The following is an 18,827-nucleotide window of genomic DNA, read 5'->3' as shown; positions in this document are numbered from 1 at the left end:
CACACACACACACACACACACCCCAGGCGCACATGTTATAATAATGTAATCACACACGGTGACACACACAAATTTACAAAGAACATGCACACAGACAGAAAGATATCGGATGCACTTGTGCAAAACACACACAGATACACTAATATAAAGCATAGTAGCAGACACATCGGTAAAAACACTCACAGACACAGTAGCACACAAACTCAATAGCATAGTCAAACTGCTAGATCTAGTCACAGAATAGCTTCCACGCACCCAGAAAATAAAAAAAAAACACAGAGATGCAGAATCACATTCATAAAGGGTGGCACAGGGAAATATACAATGGGAAAAAAGTGGGATACACACACAGAGGGACATTCCCACCAAAACACTGAAACCACTCACACAAAGAACCTGACACACCGAAAGGGCAAGACACACAGACAATCGCCCTCACTGACACGAGGAGAGATAGAGACCATGGTCGAAGGTGTTCGGATGGGAGACACGGAAAAAAGAGGTAGAGAGAGAGCGAGAGAGAAGCAGAGAGCGAGACAGAGAGAGAAAAAATCAGATTGGTGCAGATGCAGGAATTTAGATCTTTACAGAACTGTAATTCATATTGTGACAAGTCATTGCTGGTCGTCGCAGTGCATGTTGTGTTTTACAAAATCACTTCCTGAGGTAAAACCTATTCCTGAAGAAATGAAGAAAGGATTTGAGCTAATACAGGTGAACACGTACATAACTGAGTCAAGCGTCTGACTCAGTTAATGAGAGAAAGAGAAGAAGATACAGATAGAGAGAGAGAAGGAGACAGAGACTGAGAAAGAGTTAGACAGAGAGACAACGAGTGAGAGAAAAAGAGAGAGGGAGAGAGACAAAGATAAACTGAGACAGAGATGTAAGAGAGCGAAGGCAGTGAAAGGCGAAGAGAGATAGAGCGACAGACAGAGTGACACAGGAAGAAACTAATAGCGACAAACTGAAAGATAGGGAGAGACAGAGATAGACGTAGTGAAATAGAGTGACAGAAAGAGAGATAGAGGACAGGGAGTGCGACAAGGGTAGACAGAAAAAGGCAGAATGGGGAGTAATATTCTCGTGTTGAGCGTGGACGGGAGGTTGGGCTCAAGAAACTCTTTCAAAAGTAAAACGTGCAGCAGAAAAAGATTTTAAATTTAGATGTGGTTCACCAGCACACGGATCCTTTCTCTTGCTGTAATAATGTGATTATCGCACGTTGTACAGAGAGAGTCCAACAATCATCATGGTAAAGGAGAGACTGTTTCTGACCCCACCTCCCCTGCAGGGGAAATGCAGAGAACCCTCTTGCTGGACTTTAACACTCATCCACAGGGATGTCCGTGAAGACTCAATGTTCCAGCTGAACCCATCACTCACAGCCAGTCCTTCATTTTGAGTCACTCCTGCAGCCTCTTTCCACCCTACCATGCCCCTGTCAGTCACCCCTTGCGTCCATACCTGCTGTCCCTTCAATAATTTCAATGTAGAAATTGATAGAGTGTTGTTAACCTTTGGACAGGGAGGAATGGGTTGGTCCTTAGGGACAGAAGTGAATGCGTAATTGACATTATAATTAGATGAGCCACAATCAGGAAGGGCAGCGCGTTCCTGAGCGTGGTAAATAGTGACCCATCCCGTTATCCGCCTCCCCATCCAACGCTGGGAGTTATACTCAGATCCATGTGATTTTGCTGATGGAATCCTGGACATGCATATGCAATTCTTGCACTGGGAACACTCTGATTGCCTCTGGAGCACTCTTAGTGCCTTCTAAACGCTATACTTGTACTGACCTCCACCACTTCCACTGGCAGCTCATTCCATGCACGTACCATCCTCTGCGTGAAGACGTTGTCACTTTGGTCTCTATTAAATGAGTTGAAAATGCAAATAGAAAGAATTTCGAGGGGTATGGACCGGGTTCTAGAAACTGTGATCAGATTAGGCTGGGACATCTGGTCGGCATGGATGAGTTGCACATCAGGGTCTGTTTCTGTGCCATACATCCCAATGGCTCAATGACTGGAGAATGTCAAGAGTTGTGCAATGGAAGCCGAAAACCAGGATCACTGGAAATCAGTGGGGAAAATAATTCCTTGAAATTTGTTTGTCAGTTTGCATTTGTTCCAGAGGGTCAATATCAGGCTTATCAGTGCAATGCTTGGATTGCTAAGTTTAAAGTTGGAATTGAGGTTAGAGATGTGGTAGCAAATGTGCAGCAACTGCCTGAGGGTTCTAGGGACCCGGGTTCGATTCCAGCCTCGGACGACAGTATACGTAGTTTCAATATTTCAGCTTTGGGTGCGTTCATTACAAATGTATTCACTATGATCCCATTATGCATGTAACATATTTAGGGTGATGGCTTTTGTGTGCACAAGTATACTGGTGATTTTTATAATTGTACTGGCCTCCACCTCTTCCACTGTCAGCTCATTCCATATCTGTACCACCCTGCATGAAGAGGTTGTCCCTTAGGACTCTTTTGTATCTTTCCCCTCTCACCCTAAGCCTGTAAGTTCTAATTCTGGACTCCCCATCACAGGGAAAATACTTTGCCTCTACCCCGTATTCTTGCCCCTCATGATTTTACAAACCTCTATAAGGTCACCCCTCAGCCTCCAATGCTCCAGAGAAAACAGTGCCTAACCTAGTCACCTCTCCCTCTTGCTCAATTCCTTCAAATCTGGCAACATCCTGTAAACCCTTTCAAGTTTCACAACATCCTTCCGAGAAGAAGGAGTCGAGAATAGCAAGCAATATTACAAATCTGTCCTAACCAACACCCTGTACAGCCAGAACACGACTTCACAAATCATATACTCAATACTCTGACCAATAAAGGAAAGCATTCCAAAAGCCTTCTTCACGATGCTATTGAGCTGCAACTCCACTTTCAAGAATCTATGAACCTGCACTCCAAGGTCTCTTTGCTCATCAACACTCCCATCGACCTAATCATTAGTGTATTAGTCCTGCTAAAATTTGTTTTCCCAACATGCAGCACCTCACATTTATCGAAATTGAAGTCCAACTGCCACTCCTCAGCCCATTGCCCAATCTGATCAAGATCACGTTGTACACTCAAGTAACCTTCTTCACTGACCACTTACTGACTATACCTCTTGTGTTCACATCCAAATCATTCACATAAATGACTAAAAGTTGTGGACTCCGCACCCATCTTTAGTCACAGGACTACAGTCTGAAAAACAACCTTCCACCACCCTATTTACTGCTTTCGAGCCAGTTCTGCGCCCAAATGGCTAGTCCTCCCTGTATTCATGCGATCTAACCTTCCTAACCAGTCTCCCATGGTAAACGCCCTTGAAAACCTTACTGAAGTCCATATAGATCATTTACACTATTCTGTCCTCATCAATCCTCTTTGTTAGTTCTTCAAAAAACTCAATTGAGTATATGAAACGATTTTTCATACACAAAACCATGTTGACTACCCATAATCAGTCGTTGCCTTTCCAAATACATGTAGATCCTCTCCCCCAGGATTCCCACCAACAACTTTCCCACCACTGACGTCAGCCTTACTGGTCTATGCTGCCCTTGCTTCTCCTTACCACCTTTCTTAAATAGTGGCAGCACATTAGCCAACCTCCAGTCTTCAACACCTCACCGATGACTATCTATAATAAAAGTATCTCAGCAATCACTTCCCTAGCTTCCCACAAAGTTCTAGTGTACACCTGATCAGGTCCTGAGATATATCCACGACTGCGGGTCCACACAGAAACCGCCTTGCTGTTCTTTGAGGGGCAGTCCTTGTTGTCTCCTTTCTTCTTCCCTCACTTGCGATCGCTTGCATCTCACCTTCCAGCCTACCATTCACCTCTCTTCATTCTAGACATTCAAATCATTGTATGTAGGATCAGATTTAGAGCTTTTGCTCCAAAACTTCTGTCTCAACATTCTGTCAAAAGAACAGAAGAAACAGGAAAAATCTAACTGGCCGATGAAACTCTCTCCTGTATTAAATAAGATTACAGCTGATCTTCTCGTGGACTCAGCTCAACTTACCGTTCTGCCCACCAAACACTTTCACTCCTCCCCTGTTCAAAAAAACATGTTTGTTTGATTTTAAAAAGGACATGCAACGAGGTACTCTGAGCTACATCACTAGGAAGTTAATAATATAGATTTACAACCCGTTTTTGAAGACGTTTCTATTCAAATACTTCACTAAATCCTTTTGGCTTATTCTGAGGCTATGTCCCCGAGATCGAGTTTCTCCTGCCAGTGCAAACAATCTCCCTGTATCGATCTAATCTCTTTTCGTCATAGTTTTAAATGTTTTCATTATATCCCGCTTTTGTTCTCCTAAATTTCAATGAGTATATTCCCAGGACACTCAGTCTGTCCTCATTAGCCACTCACGCCAGTGCTGGTATATCTATTCTCAGATAAGGCAAAATGTAAAGCATATTATGTTTCATTAATTTGAAACCCTGATTTTTCTGCCTTCTCCCTATAAGCCTTCGTCCTGTTAACAATCAAGAACATATCTATCTCTTTCTCTGAACCTTTAAGACCATCAATAATACCCTTACTGGCATGGAATTCACTACAGAAGAGGAAAACAACAATAACTGCTATTGCAAGATGTCCAGTAGAGCGAACAGCTAATGGGGAACTTCAACCAGCATCTGCAGGATAACAATACATACGGACCAAATACTGAACGACAGAAGAAATCATCCCGACATCCACAAACAAGGGTGCATTAGAATATCATTTCAATAAGGCTCCACACACTGCAGCACAGAGGAATGGCGGAAGAACAGAGGAAAATCAACTATATAGTGAATTCAAAATGAAAGGGGACTCAATGAACACAGTCCGCTAATTTCTCAGCAACAAACCCAAACAAGGAGACAAAACACGTACAAAAACCCTTGCCATTCTCCCTTACATAAAAGATATCTCGAAAATGACTGCCAGCCCGCTCAGATCTCTTGGCATCATGGTAGCCCACAAACCCACCAACATACTGAAACAGCAGCTCATGAACTTGAAGGATCGTATACAGACAACAAGCAATACTAATGTCATTTATAAATTACCTAGCAAGAACTGTATCAAACACTATAATGGACAAGCAAGCAGCAAACGAGCCACAGGATACACAAACATCAACTAACCACAAAAATACATGACACAAACTCACTGGTATCTTTCCATACAGATGAGTTAGAGCACTACTTCAACTGGGAAAACATACCCATCCTGGAACAAGCCAAACAGAGACACGCGAAAGAAATCCTAGAAGCATGCCATTCCAACCAGAACTTTATCAAAAACATATTGACTTGGACCCTATTTATCACCCACTGAGAAAAGAAGGAAATTACATCACCACGGAAAATCACGTCAACAATCCAATATAACCTAAACTCATAAATAACAAGCAGGACATGCCAGCACTGCTTCATCCTGAGGCTCACTAATGATATCTGAATCATCTGAAACCGAACCTTCCAGCTCAGGGAGCAAACCTACATCCAGAAACTCAGCCTGAGCTACAAATCTTCTCAAAACGTGCGTACAGGTACATGGGATGAACTTAAGGTGAACTTATATTAAAACTGTCTGTATTTTAGGGTAATGTGCTTTTAAGAAAAAGAAGAATATAATGAAGCCATCTTTTCATTATGGTGGTTCACCTTTTTCTTAATGGTGGACGTATAATGATGATATGGGTGTGGTGTACATTTAAAAAAAGTTAAAAGCTGGCAGAACTACTTGACAGCATCAAATGTAATCAATAAGATGCAATGTAGCATTGGTCTAGCAGTTAGTGCACCTGATTGTCTGGAGACAGAAACGAATTCAAATTCAACTAATCAGTGTAAATTAAATCCCGAAAAATACCAAACATAAATTAAATTTGAATTTAGTATATTGACAATCTTAAAAGGCCAATGACAATCCGATGCTCTCCTCTTTCCGATTACAGATGAGGGGGAATGATGTATTTCCTCATGTATTCTGACTGGTTCGAAGCAGACTGACGTACACTTCCAGCAGGTCTTGGCCAATCAAGTCACACAGAGGTGTATATGATTTGGTTGGTAATCCCACACTTACGGGAATTTTAATTATTTCTAACGAATCAATGGCTATGGTCAGCTCATCCAGAGACTGATGCCGCCTTTGCTGCGTGCTGTTGTCTAATAGCTCCATGATAGAGAACAGGAATGATTGTGAGATTATGCTGTCTGTGGGCTGCATGTATACTGTCTGGCAGAAAAACGTTCGTTGATCCACAGGATGTTAGACTGAGAAATACAGAACAACCTTCTTTCTTCCGACTGCGAAACATCGAGCTCTCCCTGTGTACTTTCTGGATGAAAAAATGCGACCACGTTTCATCCTGCTCCACGGTGTGGACCCTGCACTGGGAGATTATCTTGGAAGCTTCCAAGGCAAAGAGTGTGGCTTACAGGCTCTTCACATTCTGGAGGTCGTCTGTGACATCGATCCCCATTTTCTGCAACAGGAATAGGCGCTGCACGCTTTTCTGGATTTTGGACAGCTTTCCCCATCCCTCCCATACTTTCAACACCTTTGAGGATAAAGAACGCCTTGTTGTTGCCCTCGACCGTTTCCCACACGTCTAGTTGAACCTCAATGATGGGCTTCACGGGTATCCACACTGTGAGATCCCTTTTCAGCTTCTCAAAGTTTTCTGGGGTTATCAATTTCTCTTTCAGATACGTCCTTTCCTTGATGGCCTGCAGGAGGCAGTGGTCAGAGAAGAACGTCGGCTTGAAGTTGGTACATCTGACGAAGAACATGCTGAATACAAAGAGGAAATCTACCCTTAAGTAGATGGAGTCTTCTGGCTAAGACTAAGTGCATCTCGGCCACGCTCGATCTGCAGGGGTGCTGAAGATATCATGCAGCTTTAACCGTTTCCATCAAGAATCTGGACATAGTGTCGGGTTTGCTGTCAGCATCTACCATCCGCATCGATGATGAAGTTGCAGTCTCTGCCCAGAATGACTGGTCTGGGCATGCCTACAGCAGTGGGAGCTGCTGCAGGACACCCAGCTAATCACTCTTTACTATCAGGCCATACACGTTCATTAGTCTCAGGGGAGCGTTTCTGTACCTAGCCTCTGCTACGAGGAGGCGCCTCAATTCCGCCACCTCCTTAACCTCGGAGATTTTGAAGTTGCCTTCTTACAGCAGAATGCACAGACCAGAGGAACGGTATTTTTTGCCCCCAACCAGATTAAAGGCCAACCAGATCCATTATGCTCGACCCTTCCCTGGACCTGTTGGGATGCTGAATCCTACACTCTTGCAGAAACAGGAGGTCCGCTTTCACCTTGGTCAGGCAATGCCAGTCATTTCAAAACTAATTTTGGGAGTTTATGGAAATAACAAGAGATCCAAACTCTGTTCACACACGGTATGGACACTGGGGTCTCCCTGCATCCTCATGGTAGGGGGAGTATCTTCAGAAACACACTCTGCACCGGGGTAGCTGTCTCCCCAGTGCAACGAGTGTCTGAAAAGAAAAGAATGGGCTGAGAAACTAAATTCAGACTTTGAATCATGGAATCATAGAAATGCACAGTACAGAAACAATTCAGTCCAACTCATTGATGCCGACCAGATATTCTGAATCAATCCAATCCCATTTGGCCCATGTCCCTCTAAACCTTACCTGCTCATATACCAATCCAGTCATCACAAAGGAGAACATGAATAACATACCCGAAACAACAGCGAAGACAGGTGATAGAACTATCACTGACTTTTTCTTTTTTTTTCATTGGAACTGTTCTGAACTTTTGGAAAAAGTAGTGACTATGGAAAATACGATATGAGTTATGGGATTTTTATGTAGAAAATATCATTTCAGTGAGTTTAGTTCTTTTTTTGTTAGAGTTAATAAATGGCGGCCTTCTCTGAAGTTCAGACTTAACTTGGCAGCATTGCTGTTAAGACTGTGTCGTGAGATAGAGTAGAAGAATGGTGTATAAGGGGCGGGTAGTTAGAATTTTTTATTTGTCAAATTGTAAAATGGGGAAAGCATTGCATGGTTCTTTTAGAAGATGTTGTTTTTATTTCTGTGTTTGGAGCTTAAAATGGATGTCTGCGAGCAGCAGCTTGGAGGCTTGCAGGTACACCAAAGCCCAAACGGAAACTTTTTTTTATCAAAGGCTGTACAGTAAACAGGTCAAGGAGCAGATTTTATCAAGACAACAGTTTTTGAATTTAGCCAATCATTTCGAACAAGGCCCTTAAACGCTCAAAATAAATTAAAATTAAATCAGATTTTTTTCACAACATAGACCCAATCATATACAAGAATGCTGTTATGTCATCAAGGGTATAAAAGAAGGCAATAGTTGGACTGAGACCCCAGAGCTAATTGCCGTCTGCCAGAGTTAATAGATCTCTGCTTTTGAGAAAGAATTGGCTTTCACACTCTAAAGCACCATCTAAAAAAAATAACTGGACCAACAATGGAAAAAGGTTTCCTGGCAAAAGAATAGGAGGAAGCATTCCTTACAGAAGACTCGACAGAAGAATGCACAGAACATTCCAGAAGACGCATTACTTGGCTATAAATTTGGAGACTAAATTCTGAGTTTTTTTTAAATATCAGGGAATTTGAACCAGTATACCAATAGAAGTTTGCTTTATTCGGGAATAATTAGTAGTTAGACGGGATTTATTATGTTTGTTCATAGTTTATTTTATTTGTTAATTATTAGAGTTAGATAAAGTGTTGCTTGTTGAATTTAAAGTGAGTGTCAGGGACTTATTTTGTTCAACTACAAGATGTTTCTGAAAAGCTGCTTGCACAACCTTTCACACTCTTTTTACGGATTATAGGATGAGTTGCTCCTCTTTGGATGATGCAGTTTTAGTTGTCAGAGAAGGATCAACCACCACTTTTTAACAAGAGCTTCATTTGAAATTTCGCTGTGTGTTGCATGACTTTGTTCATGAATGATTTTTTTGTTTATTTTCGATTGTTTGTAAGTCAGCATGGCATTAATGGAGAGTCAAAGGTTTTTTGGAGAGTTCTAGAATCTGAGATTTTAGAAAGCAACCTTAACTGAGAAACCTTCAGTTTCACGTCTAAACTTGAGTCATTTTTTTAGCCCTTGGAATACATTGGAACTGGGTGAATGCATAGATCTGTGCTCAACAGAAGGAAATGTGAGATTTCGTGGATTAGATTACATAAGAGTGAACATTTCATGATCATCCCAGTCCCGAAATATTAGAAACAAACCAAAGTCCTGAAGAAATGATATAAAGCTGAGGACTTTGACGCTCAGCTGTGTGATCCCTTCAGTAAGAAGTTGCTGCAGTTCCAGTTTAAAAGTGGAAGTCACAAGTCCCTTAACTAAGTGTTAGATACCGGGAATATGGTGTAAGATACAAGAGCTATATTCTTTCGAATGGCAGCAGGAGTGTTGCTTTATTTAATATATAAAATTCATTTTCTTTCTTTTGAATTCATGCATTCCTTTGAGGTTAATGGGATTCAACATTTACTGCATGTTCAATGCCTTTGAATCTGTGTCGCAAGTACATAGTGTGGTTTATTCTATTTTACCATCGTTTCTGTTGCAGTAATTTTCTATTGTGTTGTTGAGGAAGCATTTGCAGTATTGGGCATTTACAATAGCAAGATATCGCTTTATTAAACCAAAAGCAAATAAGGTTGTGATCCATCAAGCTGGATTTTTGCCTTGTGTCTGAGTAGTTCAGTAATTATGTCAGGTGGTATCAGAACAGAAGTGAGGCTATTAAACACAAAATTTAACTCCTGAGTTCTGAAAAACTGACGGCAGACTGCACTCCAACTACACACCTTAAGATCTATTATATGCCCCAGATTATATGATCTGACATCAGCAATGGGATACAATTCCCCATCAGCCGTCCTTTCAAATTAGTACTTCTTCACCTGGCACCAGAGGCAACCCAAACAAATTTCCTCACCCTTGCCAGACATGTAACACTGGAAGTTCATGATAAACTGGGGAGCTTACAGTACAGTTTTATTCACAGTTCTGGCCACCACCCAACAGTGAGGATCGAATTGCTCCAGAGAGAACACAGAGGATATTAACAGGAATGCTGCCATCACGTGGAATTTATTGCAGCATTGACGGAAGATGTATAGGGTTAAGGTTGTTTCCGAGAGAATCGAGGATAATGAGGGCTGATGTGGTTGAAATGTACAAAATATTCAGTGTCTTGGATAGACAACTGTTACCCCGAATGGAGGGGACCATTTACCATTGGTGACGGAGTGAGACTGATTGATGGAAGGACGAAAGGGGACATGAGGGTAACTCTTTCATCCTGAAGGTTGTTGGGTGCCTGGAATTCACTGTCTGTTTGGGGAGCTTGTGATGGCAATGCTCAACTGATATAATGGGAACCTGGCTCCAAATCTGAGGTAAAGTAATCTTCAAGGGCGTGGACGAGGTGTTGGCAAATGGGATTAGAATAGGTAAAAGTTTATTTATTTAGTGATACAAACATGAATGAACTCTTTAAGTTTCAGTGCTCTCCCGCGGTTCTATGGAATGGCCGGAAAATTGAAGAGTGTGAAAGTGAATTCATTTGCTGGACTGAATGGCTTCACTCTGTTCTGTAATTTTTCAGCAGTTCTAAAGGATCATTGGAAAACTGTGGAGTGTTGAAGTGAATTCCGGGGGGCTGTGGCTACCTTCCAATTACTCACTGAAAAAATGTTTATAGTTTCCCAATTTTTACAATGCATTAAAAATTCTTCACAGGGAAGATTAATTTTACTTGACATTACAACATCGGAATTTATCAATTAACTCTTCAGGTTAATATTGCTTGCCTTGTTCTAATTATAAGATAAAGTGCTTTACTTCAAAAAGAAATGTAAAATGATATTGTCTCGTTCAGTCTACTGACTGTTGGGTATTCCGATCATTACTTTCAATGTTAGTTACCCTGGACATGAATAGAACACAATGGACAGTCAGAGAGACTGGGTTTTGATAATATTCTGCTAGACACAGAATGGAAAAGACGCATTCAGTAATTGCACTAGTAAAATACTTGTTTTATTTTGCATTATATATTTTATTCATAAAACATCGACAGTCACATTCCAGAATTACTGGAGTCACACAGCGCAGAGGATGCAATTTTCAACAAAAAGTTACATTTCTCTAATTGAATTTTGCACACTTTGCTGACGGAATGTACCAGTAAAATTAGAAGATTTGCTGAATATGACATGGAATTGTTGACTTTTCAAAAGTCATGAGACAACAAGTCTTCACTTCATGATCACAGTGAGGGCTTAGATAATGGCTTGTGCCTTAAATGATAAAACAAACATTCTCAGCTGTTCGCATTCTCCATTGAATATTTACACATTCTCAGGTGGAACAACACATCTTGTTGTAATATGGCTACGAGAACTATCCCCTGGTATGCTAAGAGAGATCTAACAAATGTTCCATAGTAGATGATTATCAACACTTTGAATCTCAGTTTCCTTTTTGAAATGAACCCATGTCCTTCTTCTGTAACGATGTAGTTTTGTGCAAGGAGAAAACTGAGTTAACTTTTTGACTCCAATGACCCATGTTTAGATGAAGATGTTCTGATGAGTGATTTTGTTAACTATTTCGCTCTTCACTGATACTGCCATTTCTGTTGAGTTTCGCCAGCCGTTTCTGTTTGGTGTTTCCAGCATCCTCAGTCTGACTTATGTCATTGAAATAGTTCACTCCCTAACCTGCCTCCCAGAGGCAATTCTTCGAATCATCGAGCACAACAGAAGCGGTCCATCAAGTTTGTGCTGTCAAAACAATAAGAAACCTGCACTTGTCCCAGCTTCCAGTAATGTAATCATAACCTCGAATATCATGACACTTCAAAAGTCCAAACAGATAGTTTTTAAAAGGTGTGAGGTTTCGCACCTCAACTAACCCCCATTCCCACCCCCCAGCACTGAATTCTCAGAACCCCATACTCTGGGTGAAAGGTTTTCCTCAAATCCCTTCTAAACCTCCTGCACTTCACCGTCAAACTTATGCCAATTCCCTGTCCCCACTTAGTCAAACCCAGGAGTGAGCAGCTTTGAGATGAGTTAGCCTTGGAACCATCATTTTTAGATTTAACTTCTGAACCCTCCCATTTACGTGCTCAGATCTTCCACTGTTATCTGGGCTGACATAGACAATGTCTGATCTGTACGTTCCGATTTCCATTTTACCTCCTGTCTCTTTCAGTTAATTTCTTCATGATTTTCGGTCTCTTGCGTGGAAAATGTGGCCTCTCCAACTGCACACCGCGCTGGCTGTTGTCTCTGGGAACATCGGATATACTGTTCATTCTCACTAACATCATACTGTTCCAATTAGACACTTTTTCTTCCCAAAGTGTTTATGGTCATGATTCCTGTGTGCAGTGCTGTCTTTGTCCTGGTCAGTGCAGCCACAGACTGTTCCATCTGGTTCACTGTCCTTGTCTCCTTTGATTATTTTTTGTCTATTTGCTGCCTGAAAATAACGAGAAAATGTTGTTCAGAGAGAGCCCTGGCTGTGGCTCTGGCAGCAACTGGCTTTCTGGTCTGTTCAAAAAACATTTCCAGCTATTTTCAGTTTGAAAGTCGGAAGATAATTGAAAATGTTCCATGGTACATTCGATCAAAGTTAAGCTATATTACTGATCATACGTGGCTGGAGTTATTTAGTTCGGTCACATTTAAATCCTTTCATTCCATTTGTGTTATTTCATTTGATGAACACTCTGACCATGACATACATTTTAGTCGCCAGTCGAATCTGCAAGAGTCTGAGGGGTCAGAGGAAGGGAGAGCGTCAGAAAGATGCAGAGATGGAGAAACACAGGAAGTCGGTGATTTTCCTCTTCACAATATCTACCAGCTTCATACGTCTGTGGGTTGCGTCCGGGGCAAATGTCTTATATTACAGCATTAACAGAACAACTCCTGACAAGCATGGAGGTTCTCTGAAGAATCTTGTGTTCGTCAGAGTAATGCTGAAGGATTTCAACTGCAGCACAGACACATTATTTAATCAGTATCTCCGTCCAAGTTCAGAACGAAGTTCAGGATTTGGTGCATCAACTGGTTACACACATTCTTCACTTAATGACTCAGCAAAGCAACGGGGAGAACTCCAGAGGCAACTGCACTTTTCCCAGTCCAGGAATTGCATATGCACGGCCAATATTCCATCAGTACAATCACATGGATCTGAGTATATACCCAATCATGGACGGAAAGGAGGGGAACAGAATGGGTCAACATTCAGTACGCTCAGCAAAACGCTGCAATTTCTGATTGACAGGCGGTTTGTCACACACAGGGGCACACAAAAATGAGCAGCAGGAGGTATGTCAGCCCTTCACGTCTGGTCCTCCTGCCAGCAAGTAGATCGTGGTTCATTAAATTGTACCAGCAAACTCGCATTCCGTGTGCACCTGTGCACTGCACCACCGCAACCCCCATCCCACAATCTGAATTTGAATCTATCTATGTCCAAATTCAGCAATACTGAACGGCGTGACAAAGTGACTGCAGGTAAAGGGGAAGAGGTAACGGCCAACGTCAGGGTCAGATGAAAAGAGGGTGCAGGAGTGATTGTAAATGACGGACTGGCTGTGAGTCATGGGTTCAGCTGCAACGTTGGGTCTTCACTGCCTGCCCTGTGGATGACTGTGAAAGACCGACAGGAAGGATCGCTGCTTTTCACCTACAGGGGAAGAGCAGGAAGGTCAGAAATTGTCCCTCCCGAACCATCATAACTGCCCGACTCTCTGCACAGCTCATAATAAACTCTATTACAACAGGGGAAAGGCTCCGGGTGCTGGTGATCCCCTCATCTGAAGGAGTTATTTTCACAGACACATTTTTTTGAGAATGAGTTCATTCAGTCCACCTTACGTCAGCTCCTCTGCTTTCTCTCTACCTCTGGCCCTTTCTGTTTATCTTTGTCTATTCCTCTCTCGAACTGCCCCCATGTCTCAGCTTCTTGATCAGTCTCTCTCTCTCTCTCTCTGTCTTGCTCTGTGAGCCTCCCTGTCTGTATTGTTCTCTCTCTCTCTACCTCTTTATCTGTTTGTTTGTCTCTCTGTCTCCGTCTGTGACTATCCTTCTTTGGCTCTCTGCCTATCTTTCTCTGTCTCTCTGTTTCGCCTTCGCTCTCTCTGCATCTTTCTCACATTGACCATGTCAGACACTTGTCACATACTCACATCCCTTCATTCCCCAGGCAGTGATTTTGCAAAATACACAGTGCACAGATACAGGAGCAATATTTTGGCACATTGCCATAATTAAGTCTGATGGGGTTTGATCATCTACCTGTCCTCTCCCTGTGGTTGGATGGGACGTGTGTTTATGTGTTATCCTTTCGGTGTGTGAGGGTCTCTGCGTGTCTCTGAGTGTCACTGCCATTATGAGGATGTCACTCTGTGTGTATTAGATTCGATTACATTACAGTGTGGAAACAGGCCCTTCGGCCCAACAAGTCTACACCGACCCGCCGAAGCGCAACCCCCCCATACCCCTACATTTACCCCTAACCTAACACTACGGGCAATTTAGCATGGCCAATTCACCTGACCTGCACATCTTTGGACGGTGGGAGGAAACCCACGCAGACACGGGGAGAACGTGCAAACTCCACACAGTCAGTCACCTGAGGTGGGAATTGAACCCGGGTCTCAGGCGCTGTGAGGCAGCAGTGCTCACCACCGTGCCGCGCTTCATCAGATAGCTGGTGCTGTGTGACAATTTAAGTTCATATGCCAGAGCATGATTATTTATGTGTGTGCGGATGTGTGTGCATTCTGTCTGTACATGGGCATGTTCGGATGTTTCTCAGCATATCTTTTCCTGTGTTTGTGTGTGTGGGTGTGTGTGTGTCTGTGTGTGTGTGTGTGTGTGTGTATGTGTGTGCGTATGTGTGTTTGTGTGTGTGTGTGTAGGTATATCTAAGTTCTGGACTTTGATTGTATTCCTTTGTGTGTTGTGAGGGTGTGGGAATGTTTATGTCGTCTTTGTGTGGGTGAGTTCCAACTTTTCAGTTTGACTGTGTTATTCTGCACGTGTGCATGTGTGTGTACACGCATGTGTGTTTTGTTCCTCACTCTGTTCACATTCTCACTGCGACTGTACTTGTGTGTGTGTGTGTGGGGGGGGGGGTATGTTTTTGTGTGAATGTGTGCTTGAGTGTGTTTCTGTGTGCATGTGTATGTGTATGCACGTGAGGGTGTGGGCATGTTTCCCTGTATACGTCTATGTGAGTATGAGAGAGTGCTGATGTGTTTCTGTGTTCCTCTGGTTCTGGTTCTGTCTCTGACTAATCATGAGACTTCCTCTTCTGAAAAAGGACAAGTGAACCCGACGGTGCAAAGATTGCTCTCATAGCCGTATTTCTGTCATCCAGGGAAATACCTAAATATTATTATCATTACCTCCTACACCCTGATAGATGAACTGTTACTCCAGTTCAAGAACCTAAGCCGTCAGAACGAAACAATGCAAGGGAATATTCAATGAAAGGCATGATTCCAGTTCATTCCAGTTTGAATCAAGGATACAATAAAGAAGCATTTTGTTGGAGCTGTTTGTATCCATTTAGAAATATTGTTACATATAGGATCATAAAGTCATATAATGTCAGAATGAAATTCGGCCATTCAGCCCATCGAGTCAGCTCTGTGGTTTGATCATGAAGGATCTGCTTTTCAATTCTACTCTATTCCCTTCTCCCCATAACTGTTGATCCCATTACTAATCAAGTATCCATATATCTCTATTTAAAATACATTTGTTATGTACCAGGCAGACCCTCCCAAAACATTTTAAGATGGTAGCACAGACCCTAACTTTTCAACTTGTTTTGAGCAGGTGTAAACTGGATATTCCAGGAGCTGATCAAAACGCTTTGTTTAACGAAACAGAATTTATTTAATAGTACCGAATGAAACACAAACAAAAGAAAACAGAACACAAATAACTTCCTTTATCCAAAACTCAACAGACTATCACAATTAAATGATTATTTCAAATTCCTCCAATAATCCCCGTAAATATACCATGGCAAAACAGGTAAAATCAAACAAAGGGTCTTAGAAGAGAGTTGTCGGAGAGAGATTCAGTATGGAACACCTTCTTCCTTGCAGTCATTTGTTAACTAGCAGCCAAAAAGAATTGACTGCTTTCAAATACCTGACCAAACCAAACCATCCGACGCCTGGGTAAAGAACGCATCATCTTCCAACTTGTGGCCCTGCAACCACAGAGGATTAATATGGATTTCATCAGTTTCCTCTTTTCCCCTCCCCCCACATCATACCAGTCCAAGCCTCCAACTTTGCATCACCCTCTTGACCAATCCATTGTCTTTCCTATCTATCCGGTCCACCCTCCTCTCCGATCTATAACCTTCTCCCCTACCTTCATCTGCCTATTACATTGTAAGCTACTTCACCCCAGCCCCAAACCCCTCCAATTTAACTCTCAGAACGCCGGATCACAAGCATAACACCGAATGAAGGACTTGTACCTGAAATGTCGATTCTCCTGCTCCTTGGATGCTGCCTAACCTGCTGTGCTTTTCCAGCACCACAATCTCGGCTCTGATCTACAGCATCGGCAGTCCTCACTTTCTCCCAAACCCAAAAAGAAAACAAAGAGAACAGCTGAGCTGGGAAAACTGCCCATTCTCATTTCACTGAATAGGTGTTTTTGTTTTCAAAACTTGACAGCCGTGTCTGTTCGCCATCATGAAATTGGTCCGACAACCCACCCAAACTAGTCACCCCACAATTGCTGCATTTACAAACACTCTGCGTAAAAACCAAGGACAACACAACTTTTGTAAAGGAGTAGCATCATCACACATTCAATGTCCTGGTCTCCACAGTCCTCAATGGCAATGATTTCTATCGATTAACTACACTTTGGCTGAAGAAATTCCTTTCTGTCTCAGTTCCAAAGGTCGTTCTTTCAGTCTGAGACCGTGCCCTCTGGTCCTAGTCTCTTCTACATGTGGAAACAGGTTACAAGAAGAAGCTGAAATGTGAGGACTTTTTAACATAAGGAAGTACAATGCTGGTCTGAGGCTGTGAATGACAATCTCTGGGACTGCTTAGAATTGATGGACTGGATCTTGTTCAAGTACTGAGCGGAAAACCTGGATGACTACATCACCACCGTCACGAAAATCATCATCAAATGCATGGAGGACTGCATATTGAAGAAGTCAATCCTAGTGTTCCCCAGGCGTAGACCTTGAGTGAACCGGAAATCCACTCCCAACTGAAGAACAGAAGGGCGATATGCAAGTGGGAACACCCAGACCTATACAGGGAATCCAGATCTGAGTTCCGCAGGACCATCAAGGATGCCAGACCACATAAGAGGCCCGTACCTACCTAAGTGACACCCTCCACCGATGGCAAGGAGTCAAGAACTATGCAGGATACAAAATGAAGCAGAACAAGCTATCAGACGAAAACACACTCTGCGGCACTCAATGCTTTCTCTGCTCGATTTGAGCAAAATGCCAGAGGCACATTATCGCCTGCCCAAACAGCTCCTGACTTATCTATCCCCTCAGTTATCACTGCAGACGTCATAAGGGTAATCCTGAGAGTCAACCCAAGGAAAGCAACGGGCCTCGATGGAGTCCCCAGCCATGCAGTTAGATCTTGTATGGACCACCTGGTGGAAGTTTTCACTGACATTTTCGACCTCTCCCTCCAAAAGGCTGAAGACCCCATCTTCTTCAAGAAGGTGATCACGATTCCCACACCTAAAAAAACACATGCAATGTGCCAAATTGCATTCCCAGCTATTTTCCTGTCATCTGCAAATTTGGTAACAGTACATTCACCTCCTTCCTGCAAGTCACTTATATACACAGGATTGCAGATTTTATATGGACAATATTATAGAGTGGTATGGTGGCTGAATGGGTAGTACTGCTGTCTAACAGCATCAGGGACTCGGGCTCGATCCCAGTCTTGAGTTACTGTGTATGTGGGGTTTGCCCATTCTCCCTGTAACAGTCCAAAGCCATGAAAGTTAGGCGAATTGACGATGCTATATTGTCCATGGTATTTATTGATGTGTAGGTAAGGTGCATTATTCATGTTAAACATAGAGTAGTAGGGGCATGGTTCTGGGTGGGATAGTCTTCAGAGTGTCAGTGTGGACTTGTTGCAACTAATGGACTTCTTCCACACTGTAGAGATTGTATGAACACATATTATTTATCGTATGTTGGAGTTCCTTGTGCCTGTACAAATATTGTTGTGCATTAGAGCTGATTGTGTTTACATGTAATATTATTGTGCATTGAAACTATTTATATCGATATAGAAATATTGTTCTGTATTGGAGCCGTTCGAGTGTATATATAAATATTAGATCCGTTCATGTTTATATGCAAGCACTGTCGTTTATTGGAGCTATTCTATTTATATAACAACACTGCATTATCTCATTTTAAAGGTGTGCCTTTCTTCGTCCCATCAGTCATACTCTGTCTGATCCTGTGGGGTGCTGCTGAGATCCTACATCACTTTGGGATCCATCTGCAGTCACAACGCCGGGCAGAGGGGCGGCGGCACAGAACAACGGCCGTCACGTGTTAACGGTTGTTGGGAATAACTATGCAGGGACACGGTCTCTGTGTATTGTTACACAGATACAGAGAGGGTTAAAGATTGTAACAGGGAGAGAATGTGATAAATAATAATGGGGAGACGATTAAATAGACAATAGGAGAGGGTTT

The sequence above is a fragment of the Chiloscyllium plagiosum genome, chromosome 21 (genome assembly GCF_004010195.1).
Source record: "Chiloscyllium plagiosum isolate BGI_BamShark_2017 chromosome 21, ASM401019v2, whole genome shotgun sequence".
NCBI classification, from domain to species: domain Eukaryota; kingdom Metazoa; phylum Chordata; class Chondrichthyes; order Orectolobiformes; family Hemiscylliidae; genus Chiloscyllium; species Chiloscyllium plagiosum.
Note: the sequence above shows the minus strand (reverse complement) of the source record.